This window comes from Pseudophryne corroboree, unplaced genomic scaffold (genome assembly GCF_028390025.1).
Source record: "Pseudophryne corroboree isolate aPseCor3 unplaced genomic scaffold, aPseCor3.hap2 scaffold_445, whole genome shotgun sequence".
NCBI lineage: Eukaryota > Metazoa > Chordata > Amphibia > Anura > Myobatrachidae > Pseudophryne > Pseudophryne corroboree.
In genome coordinates this window covers 427,449-441,099 of record NW_026970067.1, presented here as the reverse complement: position 1 = coordinate 441,099, position 13,651 = coordinate 427,449, and the positions used below count along the sequence as shown (strand labels likewise).

Here is a 13,651-nt window from a genome sequence, read left to right as displayed (position 1 = left end):
AGAAGGCTGCCTAATACTGAAGCACCCCCAAACAACAAACCAAATGCAACAACTAGTGCAAGCATTCCTGGGGGAAGGCCTGCAGCAGATGGATTTGAATATGGTGATGTCATCCAAGCAGTGGGTCAAAGTTGGCTTCAACCCTCGTCTGCATATGAAAAGAATAAAGGGGTGTGCAGGGCATGGCGGCCTTTTGCGGCACTTGGATGACCCCTAGTTCGCATTAAACACCTCCACCCTCCTTCGGTGTGGGGCTCATGTTGGCTATGCCCCAGCCCCTGAAGCATTCAAGCTGATTTCTTGCAGCAGCTGGGCACTGTAACAGCTCCAGAGCTGCTCTGTAAAGCAAGTAAAAGGGTGTGGGCCCTGCAGCACTACCTGTAGTTTGTATTGTGCGTTGGAAGGCACAAAGTAAGCAGACGGGAGAAGTCAGGATAGTGCACAAGGGTATAGAAGGGAGGGGCTCAAGAAAAAAGAAGTGGAAACAGACAGCAAACTAGGCTGGAGAGAGACCTGAGACAAAGAGATCTGAATTATATGAGAGCCGACCAGGGGAAACACAAATTATGCAGTCAAGTTTCCCACATTTGGGGAAATCGCAGGGGCAGCACACCCAGAGTGCAATGGGTGAGCCTTGCCCTGGGAGAAGCATCTTCATGATCATAGTATCTCACCTGGCAGGTAAGTAGGAGTTGGGCTAGAGCTGGGGAGGGTCGCTGCTCGGGCACCCCCCTGTCAAGTGAAGGAGATCCAACTGAGGCAGCACAAGGGAACTCTCGAAAGAAGAACAAGGCTAGAGGAAGATCTGAGACAAAGAAATCTGACTTTTACCAGAGCTGACCAGAGGAAAGCACAAACACAGTCCCCCACTACCACAAATAATGCAGTTGAGTTTCCCACATTTGGGGAAATCACAGGGGTCAGCATACCCAGAATGCAATGAATTAACCTAACCCTGGGAGAACAATCTTCATGACCATGGTATCTCCTATGCAAAATAAGTATGATTTGGGATAGGGCTGGGGAGGGCCGCTGCTCAGGCACATCTCTGTCAAGTAAAGGAGATTCAACTGAGGCAGCACAAGGGAACTCTCATCTGGGGACAACAACTGCAGGGAGAACACATATTTTCAGATGAACATGGGAGGGCAGAAGGCTGCCTAATACTGAAGCACCCCCAAACAACAAACCAAATGCAACAACTAGTGCAAGCATTCCTGGGGGAAGGCCTGCCGCAGATGGATTTGCATATGGTGATGTCATCCAAGCAGTGGGTCAAAGTTGGTTCAAACACCTTTGCAAAGTTCTATAAGTTTGATACCCTGGCTGAGGAGGACCTCCTGTTTGCTCAATCGGTGCTGCAAAGTCATCCGCACTCTCCTGCCCGTTTGGGAGCTTTGGTATAATCCCCATGGTCCTTACGGAGTCCCCAGCATCCTCTAGGACGTAAGAGAAAATAAGATTTTAAACCTACCGGTAAATCTTTTTCTCGTAGTCCGTAGAGGATGCTGGGTGCCCGTCCCAAGTGCGGACTACTTCTGCAAGACTTGTATATAGTTATTGCTTACATAAGGGTTATATGTTAGTTTTCATCGGTCTTGGACTGATGCTATGTTGTTTTCATACTGTTAACTGGGTAGTATATCACAAGTTATACGGTGTGATTGGTGTGGCTGGTATGAATCTTGACCTTGGATTAACAAAAATCCTTTCCTCGTACTGTCCGTCTCCTCTGGGCACAGTTTCTCTAACTGAGGTATGGAGGAGGGGCATAGAGGGAGGAGCCAGTGCACACCCAGATCTAAAGTCTTTCTTAAAGTGCCCATGTCTGCTGCGGAGCCCGTCTATCCCCCATGGTCCTTACGGAGTCCCCATCATCCTCTACGGACTACGAGAAAAAAAAATTACCGGTAGGTTTAAAATGTTATTTTTTTCTCTGCAACCCACTGCTAAATTGTGCTTCCTAGCTGTTTTTTATAAAATCACTTAATTAAATCTAACTCTGATTACGTCAGAGAAGGCCAGGTACCCTACACCATAAGAGGGGGTTTGAAATTTTGACTTGTCTACTTAAAGATCACCAAAATCTGATGACAAGGTCAATTACATCCCTGGGTGGGATTGAACCACCAACCTTTTGGTTAATAGCCCATGTAAGTGCAAGAAATCCTGAAGCACTCACTCATCATGGGAAAGTACCAATGTGTTTCTTACAAAAATTCTCCAGATTATTGACTTTTTAAAGTTTTTCTAGGAAACGTTCTAGATGAATGCTTATTAGCCTTTGTCAGTATTGACTTTCGCAAGGTGTCTCTGTGGCGCAATCGGTTAGCATGTTTGGCTATTAACCAAAAGGTTGGTGGTTCAATCCCACCCAGGGATGTAATTGACCTTGTAATCAGATTTTGGTGATCTTTAAGTAGACAAGTCAAAATTTCAAAAACCCCCCTTATGGTGTAGGGTACCTGGCCTTCTCTGATGTAATCAGAGTTAGATTTGATTAAGTGATTTTATAAAAAAACAGCTAGGAAGCACAATTTAGCAGTGAGTTGCAGAGAAAAAAAATTATGCTGGCAGAAAAGTCCAATTGAGTGATTAAACAGCTCTTCATTTTCTGATTTTATGTTTATGCTAACAAATTTGCTCTCTGAAAAGTGTCCACAAAGCCAAGTCTCTGATTAACACCTTTGTAGGAATGGTTTTTCACCTATTACTGAATTAAACTTGCTTCATTGGAAAGGCATCAAAGATGCATCCTCATTTCAATGTCTACTGAAATAATACAGGTTGACACCAGGAAACGTCACTGCATCCTTGCTGCTTCCTCATGGGGAAGTCTGTTTAATGTGAAAACAAGGTGATATCTAATCAGCACACAGGTAAGGAATTAAGAAAATCTTTCTTTATGGGTGAAGATGTTTCTCACAAATTGTTGTCCCAATGCATCATTGAAATTCAAGATGGAAGATGATTTTCATATATCACTTGTACATTTTGCATTGCTCTTCTGGTGACAATGTAGTTTGTTTTTGTCAATTACCATTTCAGTAATAGGGTAAAGAAAATTAAGTTGATTTTTTAAAGAAAACAATGCTGTCAATATACTATTAAAACAAATTAAAATGATAAAAGTTATTGTACTTTAAGTAAAAATAAAAGTGCCAAAATATCAATCCCAGTTTTTGATTACTTTAATTATAAAAAAAAAAATGCACATAGCAGAGGATAGTTTCGATCAATCGACCTCTGGGTTATGGGCCCAGCATGCTTCCATTGCACTACTCTGCTGCTCATGGAAGTGTCAGAGATCCTGAAGACTAAATTGATTAAAGGCCTTAAAGTACTGGACTATAAGGAAAGACTTACTAGGCTGAATATTTATACACTAGAAAAGAGGTGCCTAAGAGGAGATATTATTAATATCTTCAAATATGTAAAGATACATAACAAAGAGTTATCAGAGGAATTATTTATTAAAAGAACACGTGGTCACTCGCTGCGACTGGAGGAAAGTTCAGAACGCAATGGAGGAAAGGTTTCTTCACTGTTAGGGCAATCAGGATGTGGAATTCCCTGCCAGGGAAGGTGGTAATGGCGGACTCTGTAAATGGATTTAAAAAAGGAATGGATACATTTCTGAATGAAAAAGCTATCCAAGGTTATAATACTTAAAATATCAACATGGTTAATCCGGGGGTAACATGAGTTATAGTAGCTAACTAGTCATAAAACATTATTCAGCAAGTATGTAGAATCATCACAACTTAAAACAGGTTGAACACGATGGGCAATTTGCCTCTATTCAACCTCAAAAACTATGTTACTATATTACTATGTTATTGTAGTATACAGAACACCACAATGCAATGAGCAGTGATAGTGAGCACTGATGAGGATACTAGAACTGACACTGAGCAGCAAGATGCAGCACTGGACTATTAGTAATGTACTGTATTATGCTGAGCAACACAATGCAGCACAAGACAATGAACAGTGATACTGAGCACTGATGAGGATACTACTGAGAACTGACACTGAGCAGGAGAGACACACTACTAGTATTACTGAGCAGCAATAAGTAACCACTGATACTGAGCACTGATATTGAGATTTCCACTGAGAGAACATAGCCACGTCCTCTCCGCTCTCTCTTCAATGCACGAGTAAAAATGGCAGCAACGCGCAGCTCTTTATATGGAATCCGAATCTCGCGAGAATCCGACAGCGGGATGATGACATTTTCCCTTGTTCAGGTTTTCCGAGTCAGGCGGGAACAACCGAGCCTGCCTCGGACCAGTGTAAACCACGTGGAGTTCGTGGGGAATTCGGTTCTCGGAGAACCGAACCCGCTCCTCTCTACCTTATACCCTATCAATTTTTTTATTTTCAATCTAAGCCCCTGCAGTTTTCTGTAAGCATCTGCTTCGCTATGATGATCAACAAGTCACAAGGGCAAACACTCAGGGTTTGAGGCGTAGATCTTAGGACCAGCTGCTACAAGCATGGCAGAGGTGTCACTATCACTGGTGACACCCAGAGAGGTGGCGAGGGAGATTGTAATGCAGTGCGCGCAGATAAGCAGTGCAATGGTAAAAAGGAGGCATGGTTTCATAGGTAGGGGCGTGGCCTGGTGGCCTGAATCTACATTTTGTTGCTCCGGGTGTCCCGGGGGTTGGGGGCTGCACCCGGGGACTAGTGTGTGAGCGGTGCTGTCTCCTGCAAAGTGACAGGGCATGGCCACCCAGCATGACGCCTCCCTTCTTGACCATGCTGTAATTGCAGTCGCACTGCAGTTCAGCGTGATCATAAAAAATGGTGTAGGCTCCTGCTGGTGCAGACTGTATGTGCGCGCAGGAAGCCGCCACCATTTTTGTGATCACAGCGGCTGAATGTGATGTCATACAGTCGCTGTGACCACGCCCCCTGTGTCTCCTCCGTTGCAGACCCCATTTTGAAGCCTTGCCCCCGCACCGCTCCATCCCTGACTTGGAAATGGAGTGTTGCTGACCCACCTCTCCCCCCCTTCCCCGCCCCGATTGACAGGCAGAGGCGATCACATTCTCTGCGGGGTGCCGCAGAAAATGCAGGCACATGCGTATGCTCTTAGCAATTTTTGCAGTTGGATCGCTTATTGTGATTGCAATCCAACCTGAATCAGGCCCTATTACCTATCACAATGCGCTGCGGGCAGTACAAAATTGGGTTAATATAGGAGAAAAACCCCCAGACCTGTGCTCCTTAACTGTAACTGGTGGCTAGTGGAGCGGCTGCCCAGTAATCAGTGTCCACCGCAGTGCGCACACGGCCCACCCCCTACGGCCTCGCTCCCCTTCAGCAGCGGCCTCGTGATCCGGAAGGGTGGTGTGTGTGTGACTGACCTTAGGATGAAACCGGAGCCTCCGCTGCAGTGACCCAGCAACCAGGGCACGGGAGTATACAGCGCCGCTGGGAGTGATGAAGCTGCAGTAAAGATGTCTATTAGACCTAGCCTGCTGCAGCCCTTGTAGATTCTCATAAAACAAGTTCTTCTTTTCTTGTCAAAATTAATAGCTAAGAATAGGCTGCCTGAGGCAGGCCCCTGTTAATTGGCCTGCTACTGAAGGCACCAACTACAAACTGAGCTCCCTGTTCATGGAAGCGGGGTTATAGAGGAGAATGCACTGAGCTTCTTGGGAACAGTCAAAAGCTTTGAGCCGGTTGGTGCCTCAGATCAAGATCCTACTCTACACCCCAATGTGAATCCTTGTGGAGTCCAGTGTACCCCACAGAAGAAATTAATGTGTCACACCCATTGGCAGCAACCTTAGAATAGCTGCTGACGGGCACAATTGAGAAAGGAAGGGGGGGGGGGGACATTTGAATCCAGCACATAGATGCAATTCAAATATGTAATTCGTACCTTCCTATTTTAAAATATAATGGATGAACCTCACCCTGTGAGAACAATCTTCATGATCAAGAGATCTCATATGCAAAATAAATATGAGTTGGGATAGGGCTGGGGAGGGCTGCTCGGGCAGCACCTCCCCCGTCAAGTTAAGGAGATTCAACTGAGGAAGCACAAGGGAACTCTCGTCTGGGGACAACAACTGCAGGGAGACCACATCTTTTCAGATGAACATGGGAGGGCGGAAGGCTGCCTAATACTGAAGCACCATATGCAACAACTAGTACAAGCATTCCTGGGGGAAGGTCTGCAGCAGACGGATTTGCATACGGTGATGTTATCCAAGCAGTGGGCCAAAGTTGACTGGAACCCTCATCTGCATATGAAAAGAGAAAAGGGGCATGCAGGGCATGGCGGCCTTTTGCAGTGCTTGGATGACCCCTAGTTCACATTAAACACCCCCACCCTCCTTTGGTGTGGGGCTCATGTTGGCCATGCCCCATCCCCTGAAGCATTCAAGCTGATTTCTTGCAGCAGCTGGGCACTGTAACAGCTCCAGAGCTGTTCTGTAAGGCAAGTAAAAGGGTGTGGGCCCTGCAGCACCACCTGTAGTTCGCATTGTGCGTTGGAAGGCACAAAGTAAGCAGACGGGAGGAGAAGTCAGGATAGTGCGCAAGGGCATTCTTTTCTCTTAGTCCGTAGAGGATGCTGGGGTCACATTAAGAACCATGGGGTATAGACGGGATCCGCAAGAGACATGGGCACTTTAAGACTTTCAAAGGGTGTGAACTGGCTCCTCCCTCTATGCCCCTCCTCCAGACTCCAGTTATAGGAACTGTGCCCAGGGAGACGGACATTTCGAGGAAAGGATTTATTGTTAAACTAAGGTGAGCATCTTACCAGCTCACACCTTAAACATGCCGCAGAACGTGGCATTCAACAGAACACAAGCCAACGGCATGAACAATTGCAGCAAAAAGCTGACCAGAACCATAACACAACATGTGTATAACCACAAGTAATAACTGCAGACACAGTATGGACTGGGACGGGTGCCCAGCATCCTCTACAGACTAAGAGAAAAGGATTTACCGGTAGGTATTAAAATCCTATTTTCTCATACGACCTAGAGGATGCTGGGGTCACATTAAGAACCATGGGGTTATACCAAAGCTCTTGAACGGGTGGGAGAGTGCGTACGACTCTGCAGCACCGAATGACCCAACTTAAGGTTATCATCAGCCAAGGTATCAAACTTGTAAAACTTAGCAAAAGTGTTTACTAAATAGCTGCTCGGCAAAGTTGCAATGCCGAGACTCCCCGACCAGCTGCCAAGGATGAACCCACCTTTCTAGTAGAATGGGTCTTCACCTACTTCAGTAACGGCAATCCTGCCGTGGAACGAGCATGCTGAATCTTACCACAGATCCAGCGCATAATGGTCTGCATGGAAGCAGGACACCAAATCCTGTTGGGAGCATACAGGACAAACAGAGCCTCTGTTTTCCTAATCTGAACCGTTCTGGTGACATACATTTTCAAAGTTCTGACCACAGCCAGAGACTTTGACTCAACGAAGGTGTCAGTGGCCAAAGGCACCATGTGGAAAGATGAACCACCTTCGGCAGAAATTGTTGACGTGTCCTCAATTCTGCTCTATCTTCATGAAAGATCAAATAAAGGCTCTTGTGATACTGCATGGTTTGTACTGTTTTCCATGTGCTCCCAGACCTTTAAGCAAGTAGCATGGTCAAGAAAGTTCTGTTTGAAAAGAAACAACATTTACTGTCATTGTTATGCAAATAAACTTACATTAAAGCTAACAAGAAAGCACACTCGTTCTGTCTTTAAACTGATAAAAGAAACCCCAATAATATGGGGCATGCAAAAATTGAGATAAAACTCAGTTTTGCTCCTCTCCACGGAAATCTTTAATAAAAGGCGAAATATTTGTTAGTTCTGAAGAGAAACCAGAGCATGACCAAGATTCCACCTGTCGCCTGAGTGCCATGCCAGCAGTTCTCATTCAGCTGAAAGTGAGCACCCAATTTGAATGAAAGAAAGCAGATTTCTCACCAGGCTTCCCCTTGCTATAAACATGGTTTGTACTCTTTTCCATGTGCTCCCAGATCTTTCAAGCAATTAGTGTGGTCAAGAAAGTTCTGTTTGAAAAGAAACAAACATTTACTGTCATTTCTATGCAAATGAGCTTACATTAAAGCACACTCGTTCTATCTTTAAACCGATAAAATAAAACCCCAATAAGATGGGGCATGCAAAAATTGAGATAAAACTCAGTTTTGCTCCTCTCCACGGAAATCTTTAGTAAAAGGCGAAAGATCTGTTCGTTCTGAAGAGAAACCAGAACATGACCAAGATTCCACCTGTCGCCTGAGTGCCTTGCCAGCAGTCCTCATTCAGCTCAAAGTGAGCACCCAATTTGAAAGAAAGAAAGCAGATTTCTCACCAGGCTTCCCCTTGCTATAAACATGGTTTGTACTCTTTTCCATGTGCTCCCAGATCTTTCAAGCAATTAGTATAGTCAAGAAAGTTCTGTTTGAAAAGAAACAAACATTTACTGTCATTTCTATGCAAATGAGCTTACATTAAAGCACACTCGTTCTATCTTTAAACCGATAAAAGAAACCCCAATAAGACGGAGCATGCAAAAATTGAGATAAAACTCAGTTTTGCTCCTCTCCACGGAAATCTTTAGTAAAAGGCAAAAGATCTGTTCGTTTTGAAGAGAAACCAGAGCATGACCAAGATTCCACCTGTCGCCTGAGTGCCATGCCAGCAATCCTCATTCAGCTCAAAGTGAGCACCCAATTTGAAAGAAAGAAAGCAGATTTCTCACCAGGCTTCCCCTTGCTATAAACATGGTTTGTACTCTTTTTCCATGTGCTCCCAGATCTTTCAAGCAATTAGTGTGGTCAAGAAAGTTCTGTTTGAAAAGAAACAAACATTTACTGTCATTTCTATGCAAATGAGCTTACATTAAAGCACACTCGTTCTATCTTTAAACCGATAAAATAAAATCCCAATAAGATGGGGCATGCAAAAATTGAGATAAAACTCAGTTTTGCTCCTCTCCACGGAAATCTTTAGTAAAAGGCGAAAGATTTGTTCGTTCTGAAGAGAAACCAGAACATGACCAAGATTCCACCTGTCGCCTGAGTGCCATGCCAGCAGTCCTCATTCAGCTCAAAGTGAGCACCCAATTTGAAAGAAAGAAAGCAGATTTCTCACCAGGCTTCCCCTTGCTATAAACATGGTTTGTACTCTTTTCCATGTGCTCCCAGATCTTTCAAGCATTTAGTATAGTCAAGAAAGTTCTGTTTGAAAAGAAACAAACATTTACTGTCATTTCTATGCAAATGAGCTTACATTAAAGCACACTCGTTCTATCTTTAAACCGATAAAAGAAACCCCAATAAGACGGAGCATGCAAAAATTGAGATAAAACTCAGTTTTGCTCCTCTCCACGGAAATCTTTAGTAAAAGGCGAAAGATCTGTTCGTTTTGAAGAGAAACCAGAGTATGACTAAGATTCCACCTGTCACCTGAGTGCCATGCCAGCAGTCCTCATTCAGCGCAAAGTGAGCACCCAATTTGAAAGAAAGAAAGCAGATTTCTCACCAGGCTTCCCCTTGCTATAAGCATGGTTTGTACTCTTTTCCATGTGCTCCCAGATCTTTCAAGCAATTAGAATGGTCAAGAAAGTTCTGCTTGAAAAGAAACAGACATTTATAGTCATTGTTATGCAAATAAACTTACATTAAAGCTAACAAGAAACTGATAAAAGAAACCCCAATAATATGGGGCATGCAAAAATTGAGATAAAACTCAGTTTTGCTCCTCTCCACAGAAATCTTTAATAAAAGGCGAAAGATTTGTTCGTTCTGAAGAGAAACCAGAGCATGACCAAGATTCCACCTGTCGCCTAAATGCTGTGCCAGCAGTCCTCATTCAGATCAAAGTGAGCGCCCAACTTGAAAGTAAGCAGATTTCTCACCTGGCTTCTCCTTGCTATAAGCATGGTTTGTACTGTATTCCATGTGCTCCCAGATCTTTCAAGCAAGTAGCATGGTCAAGAAAGTTCTGTTTGAAAAGAAACAAACATTTACTGTCATTTCTATGCAAATGAGCTTACATTAAAGCACACTCATTCTATCTTTAAACCGATAAAAGAAACCCCAAAAAGATGGGGCATGCAAAAATTGAGATAAAACTCGGTTTTGCTCCTCTCCACGGAAATCTTTAATAAAAGGCGAAAGATTTGTTCGTTCTGAAGAGAAACCAGAGCATGACCAAGATTTTTATCTGAAAATATGTGTTCTCCCTGCAGTTGTTGTCCCCAGATGAGAGTTCCCTTGTGCTGCCTCAGTTGAATCTCCTTTACTTGACAGAGATGTGCCTGAGCAGCGGCCCTCCCCAGCCCTATCCCAAATCATACTTATTTTGCATAGGAGATACCATGGTCATGAAGATTGTTCTCCCAGGGTGAGGTTCATTCATTGCATTCTGGGTATGCTGACCCCTGTGATTTTCCCAAATGTGGGAAACTCGCTTTTATACCCTTGTGCACTATCCTGACTTCTCCTCCTGTCTGCTTACTTTGTGCCTTCCAATGCACAATGCAAACTACAGGTAGTGCTGCAGGGCCCACACCCTTTTACTTGCCTTACAGAGCAGCTCTGGAGCTGATACAGTGCCAAGCTGCTGCAAGAAATCAGCTTGAATGCTTCAGGGGATGGGGCATGGCCAACATGAGCCCCACACCGAAGGAGGGTGGGGGTGTTTAATGCGAACTAAGGGTCATCCAAGCGCCGCAAAAGGCCGCCATGCCCTGCATACCCCTTTTCTCTTTTCATATGCAGATGAGGGTTCCAGCCAACTTTGGCCCACTGCTTGGATGACATCACCGTATGCAAATCCGTCTTCTGCAGAACTTCCCCCAGGAATGCTTGCACTAGTTGTTGCATTTGGTTTGTTGTTTGGGGGTGCTTCAGTATTAGGCAGCCTTCTGCCCTCCCATGTTCATCTGAAAATATGTGTTCTCCCTGCAGTTGTTGTCCCCAGATGAGAGTTCCCTTGTGCTGCCTCAGTTGAATCTCCTTTACTTGACAGAGATGTGCCTGAGCAGCGGCCCTCCCAGCCCTATCCCAAATCATACTTATTTTGCATAGGAGACACCATGGTCATGAAGATTGTTCACCCAGGGTGAGGTTCATTCATTGCATTCTGGGTATGCTGACCCCTGTGATTTCCCCAAATGTGGGAAACTCGCCTGCATTTTTTGTGGTAGTGGGGGACTGTGTTTGTGTTTTCCTCTGGTCAGCTCTGGTAAAAGTCAGATTTCTTTGTCTCATATATTCCTCTAGCCTTGTTCTTCTTTCGAGAGTTCCCTTGTGCTGCCTCAGTTGGATCTCCTTCACTTGACAGGGGGGTGCCCGAGCAGTGACCCTCCCCAGCTCTAGCCCAACTCCTACTTACCTGCCAGGTGAGATACTATGATCAGGAAGGTGCTTCTCCCAGGGCAAGGCTCACCCATTGCACTCTGGGTGTGCTGCTCCTACGATTTCCCCAAATGTGGGACACTTGACTGCATAATTTGTGTTTCCTCTGGTCGGCTCTCGTATAATTCAGATCTCTTTGTCTCAGGTCTTTCTCCAGCCTAGTTTGCTGTCTGTTTCCACTTCTTTTATCTTGAGCCCCTCCCTTCTATACCCTTGTGCACTATCCTGACTTCTCCTCCCGTCTGCTTACTTTGTGCCTTCCAATGCACAATGCAAACTACAGGTAGTGCTGCAGGGCCCACACAATCTTTTACTTGCCTTAAAGAGCAGCTCTGGAGCTGTTACAGTGCCCAGCTGCTGCAAGAAATCAGCTTGAATGCTTCAGGGGATGGGGCATGGCCAACATGAGCCCCACACCAAAGGTGGGTGGGGGTGTTTAATGCGAACTAGGGGTAATCCAAGCACCGCAAAAGGCCGCCATGCCCTGCACGCCCCTTTTCTCTTTTCATATGCAGATGAGGGTTGAAGCCAACTTTGACCCACTGCTTGGATGACATCACCATATGCAAATCCATCTGCTGCAGGCCTTGCCCCAGGAATGCTTGCACTAGTTGTTGCATTTGGTTTGTTGTTTGGGGGTGCTTCAGTATTAGGCAGCCTTCTGCCCTCCCATGTTCATCTGAAAATATGTGTTCTCCCTGCAGTTGTTGTCCCCAGATGAGAGTTCCCTTGTGCTGCCTCAGTTGAATCTCCTTTACTTGACAGAGATGTGCCTGAGCAGCGGCCCTCCCAGCCCTATCCCAAATCATACTTATTTTGCATAGGAGACACCATGGTCATGAAGATTGTTCACCCAGGGTGAGGTTCATTCATTGCATTCTGGGTATGCTGACCCCTGTGATTTCCCCAAATGTGGGAAACTCGCCTGCATTTTTTGTGGTAGTGGGGGACTGTGTTTGTGTTTTCCTCTGGTCAGCTCTGGTAAAAGTCAGATTTCTTTGTCTCATATATTCCTCTAGCCTTGTTCTTCTTTCGAGAGTTCCCTTGTGCTGCCTCAGTTGGATCTCCTTCACTTGACAGGGGGGTGCCCGAGCAGTGACCCTCCCCAGCTCTAGCCCAACTCCTACTTACCTGCCAGGTGAGATACTATGATCATGAAGGTGCTTCTCCCAGGGCAAGGCTCACCCATTGCACTCTGGGTGTGCTGCTCCTGTGATTTCCCCAAATGTGGGAAACTTGATTGCATAATTTGTGTTTCCCCTGGTCGGCTCTCGTATAATTCAGATCTCTTTGTCTCAGGTCTCTCTCCAGCCTAGTTTGCTGTCTGTTTCCACTTCTCTTTTCTGGAGCCACTCCCTTCTATGCCCTTGCGCACTATCCTGACTTCTCCCGTCTGCTTACTTTGTGCCTTCCAACGCACAATGCGAACTACAGGTAGTGCTGCAGGGCCCACACCCTTTTAGTTGCCTTACAGAGCAGCTCTGGAGCTGTTACAGTGCCCAGCTGCTGTAAGAAATCAGCTTGAATGCTTCAGGGGCTGGGGCATAGCCAACATGAGCCCCACACCAAAGGAGGGTGGGGGTGTTTAATGCGAACTAGGGGTCATCCAAGCACCGCAAAAGGCCGCCATGCCCTGCATGCCCCTTTTCTCTTTTCATATGCAGATGAGGGTTCCAGCCAACTTTGGCCCACTGCTTGGATGACATCACCGTATGCAAATCCGTCTGCTGCAGACCTTCCCCCAGGAATGCTTGTACTAGTTGTTGCATATGGTTTGATATTTGATGGTGCTTCAGTATTAGGCAGCCTTCCGCCCTCCCATGTTCATCTGAAAAGATGTGGTCTCCCTGCAGTTGTTGTCCCCAGACGAGAGTTCCCTTGTGCTTCCTCAGTTGAATCTCCTTAACTTGATGGGGGAGGGGCTGCCCGAGCAGCCACCCTCCCCAGCCCTATCCCAACTCATACTTATTTTGCATATGAGATCTCTTGATCATGAAGATTGTTCTCACAGGGTGAAGTTCATCCATTATATTTTAAAATAGGAAGGTACAAATTACATATTTGAATTGCATCTATGTGCTGGATTCAAATGTCCCCCCCCCCTTCCTTTCTCAATTGTGCCCATCAGCAGCTATTCTAAGGTTGCTGCCAATGGGTGTGACACATTAATTTCTTCTGTGGGGTACACAGGACTCCACAAGGATTCACATTGGGGTGTAGAGTAGGATCTTGATCTGAGGCACCA

The 13,651-nt window shown here is 45.5% G+C and overlaps 13 non-coding genes and 2 pseudogenes across 13 annotated transcripts; 6 read left to right on the top strand and 9 right to left on the bottom strand.

Moving 5' to 3' along the window:
- Positions 1 to 547: 547 nt before the first annotated feature.
- LOC135026533 (U1 spliceosomal RNA) lies at positions 548 to 689 on the bottom strand (annotated as a pseudogene).
- A 152-nt stretch (positions 690 to 841) lies between these two features.
- Positions 842 to 1,005, bottom strand: LOC135026592 (U1 spliceosomal RNA). The gene has a single exon (XR_010223196.1). It is a non-coding gene; the product is annotated as a U1 spliceosomal RNA (small nuclear RNA).
- A 1,304-nt stretch (positions 1,006 to 2,309) lies between these two features.
- TRNAN-AUU (transfer RNA asparagine (anticodon AUU)) lies at positions 2,310 to 2,383 on the top strand. The gene has a single exon. It is a non-coding gene; the product is annotated as a tRNA-Asn (tRNA).
- Positions 2,384 to 7,750: 5,367 nt separating this feature from the next.
- Positions 7,751 to 7,866, bottom strand: LOC135026648 (U5 spliceosomal RNA). The gene has a single exon (XR_010223244.1). It is a non-coding gene; the product is annotated as a U5 spliceosomal RNA (small nuclear RNA).
- Positions 7,867 to 8,141: 275 nt separating this feature from the next.
- Positions 8,142 to 8,257, bottom strand: LOC135026626 (U5 spliceosomal RNA). Its single transcript, XR_010223223.1, has one exon. It is a non-coding gene; the product is annotated as a U5 spliceosomal RNA (small nuclear RNA).
- A 274-nt stretch (positions 8,258 to 8,531) lies between these two features.
- On the bottom strand, positions 8,532 to 8,647 carry LOC135026632 (U5 spliceosomal RNA). The gene has a single exon (XR_010223229.1). It is a non-coding gene; the product is annotated as a U5 spliceosomal RNA (small nuclear RNA).
- Positions 8,648 to 8,923: 276 nt separating this feature from the next.
- LOC135026623 (U5 spliceosomal RNA) lies at positions 8,924 to 9,039 on the bottom strand. The gene has a single exon (XR_010223220.1). It is a non-coding gene; the product is annotated as a U5 spliceosomal RNA (small nuclear RNA).
- Positions 9,040 to 9,313: 274 nt separating this feature from the next.
- On the bottom strand, positions 9,314 to 9,429 carry LOC135026622 (U5 spliceosomal RNA). The gene has a single exon (XR_010223219.1). It is a non-coding gene; the product is annotated as a U5 spliceosomal RNA (small nuclear RNA).
- A 264-nt stretch (positions 9,430 to 9,693) lies between these two features.
- Positions 9,694 to 9,809, bottom strand: LOC135026640 (U5 spliceosomal RNA). The gene has a single exon (XR_010223236.1). It is a non-coding gene; the product is annotated as a U5 spliceosomal RNA (small nuclear RNA).
- A 270-nt stretch (positions 9,810 to 10,079) lies between these two features.
- Positions 10,080 to 10,195, bottom strand: LOC135026631 (U5 spliceosomal RNA). The gene has a single exon (XR_010223228.1). It is a non-coding gene; the product is annotated as a U5 spliceosomal RNA (small nuclear RNA).
- A 144-nt stretch (positions 10,196 to 10,339) lies between these two features.
- Positions 10,340 to 10,467, top strand: LOC135026606 (U1 spliceosomal RNA; annotated as a pseudogene).
- A 592-nt stretch (positions 10,468 to 11,059) lies between these two features.
- Positions 11,060 to 11,223, top strand: LOC135026481 (U1 spliceosomal RNA). Its single transcript, XR_010223098.1, has one exon. It is a non-coding gene; the product is annotated as a U1 spliceosomal RNA (small nuclear RNA).
- Positions 11,224 to 11,375: 152 nt separating this feature from the next.
- LOC135026526 (U1 spliceosomal RNA) lies at positions 11,376 to 11,538 on the top strand. Its single transcript, XR_010223143.1, has one exon. It is a non-coding gene; the product is annotated as a U1 spliceosomal RNA (small nuclear RNA).
- A 675-nt stretch (positions 11,539 to 12,213) lies between these two features.
- Positions 12,214 to 12,377, top strand: LOC135026480 (U1 spliceosomal RNA). The gene has a single exon (XR_010223097.1). It is a non-coding gene; the product is annotated as a U1 spliceosomal RNA (small nuclear RNA).
- Positions 12,378 to 12,529: 152 nt separating this feature from the next.
- On the top strand, positions 12,530 to 12,692 carry LOC135026564 (U1 spliceosomal RNA). Its single transcript, XR_010223178.1, has one exon. It is a non-coding gene; the product is annotated as a U1 spliceosomal RNA (small nuclear RNA).
- Positions 12,693 to 13,651: the final 959 nt, after the last annotated feature.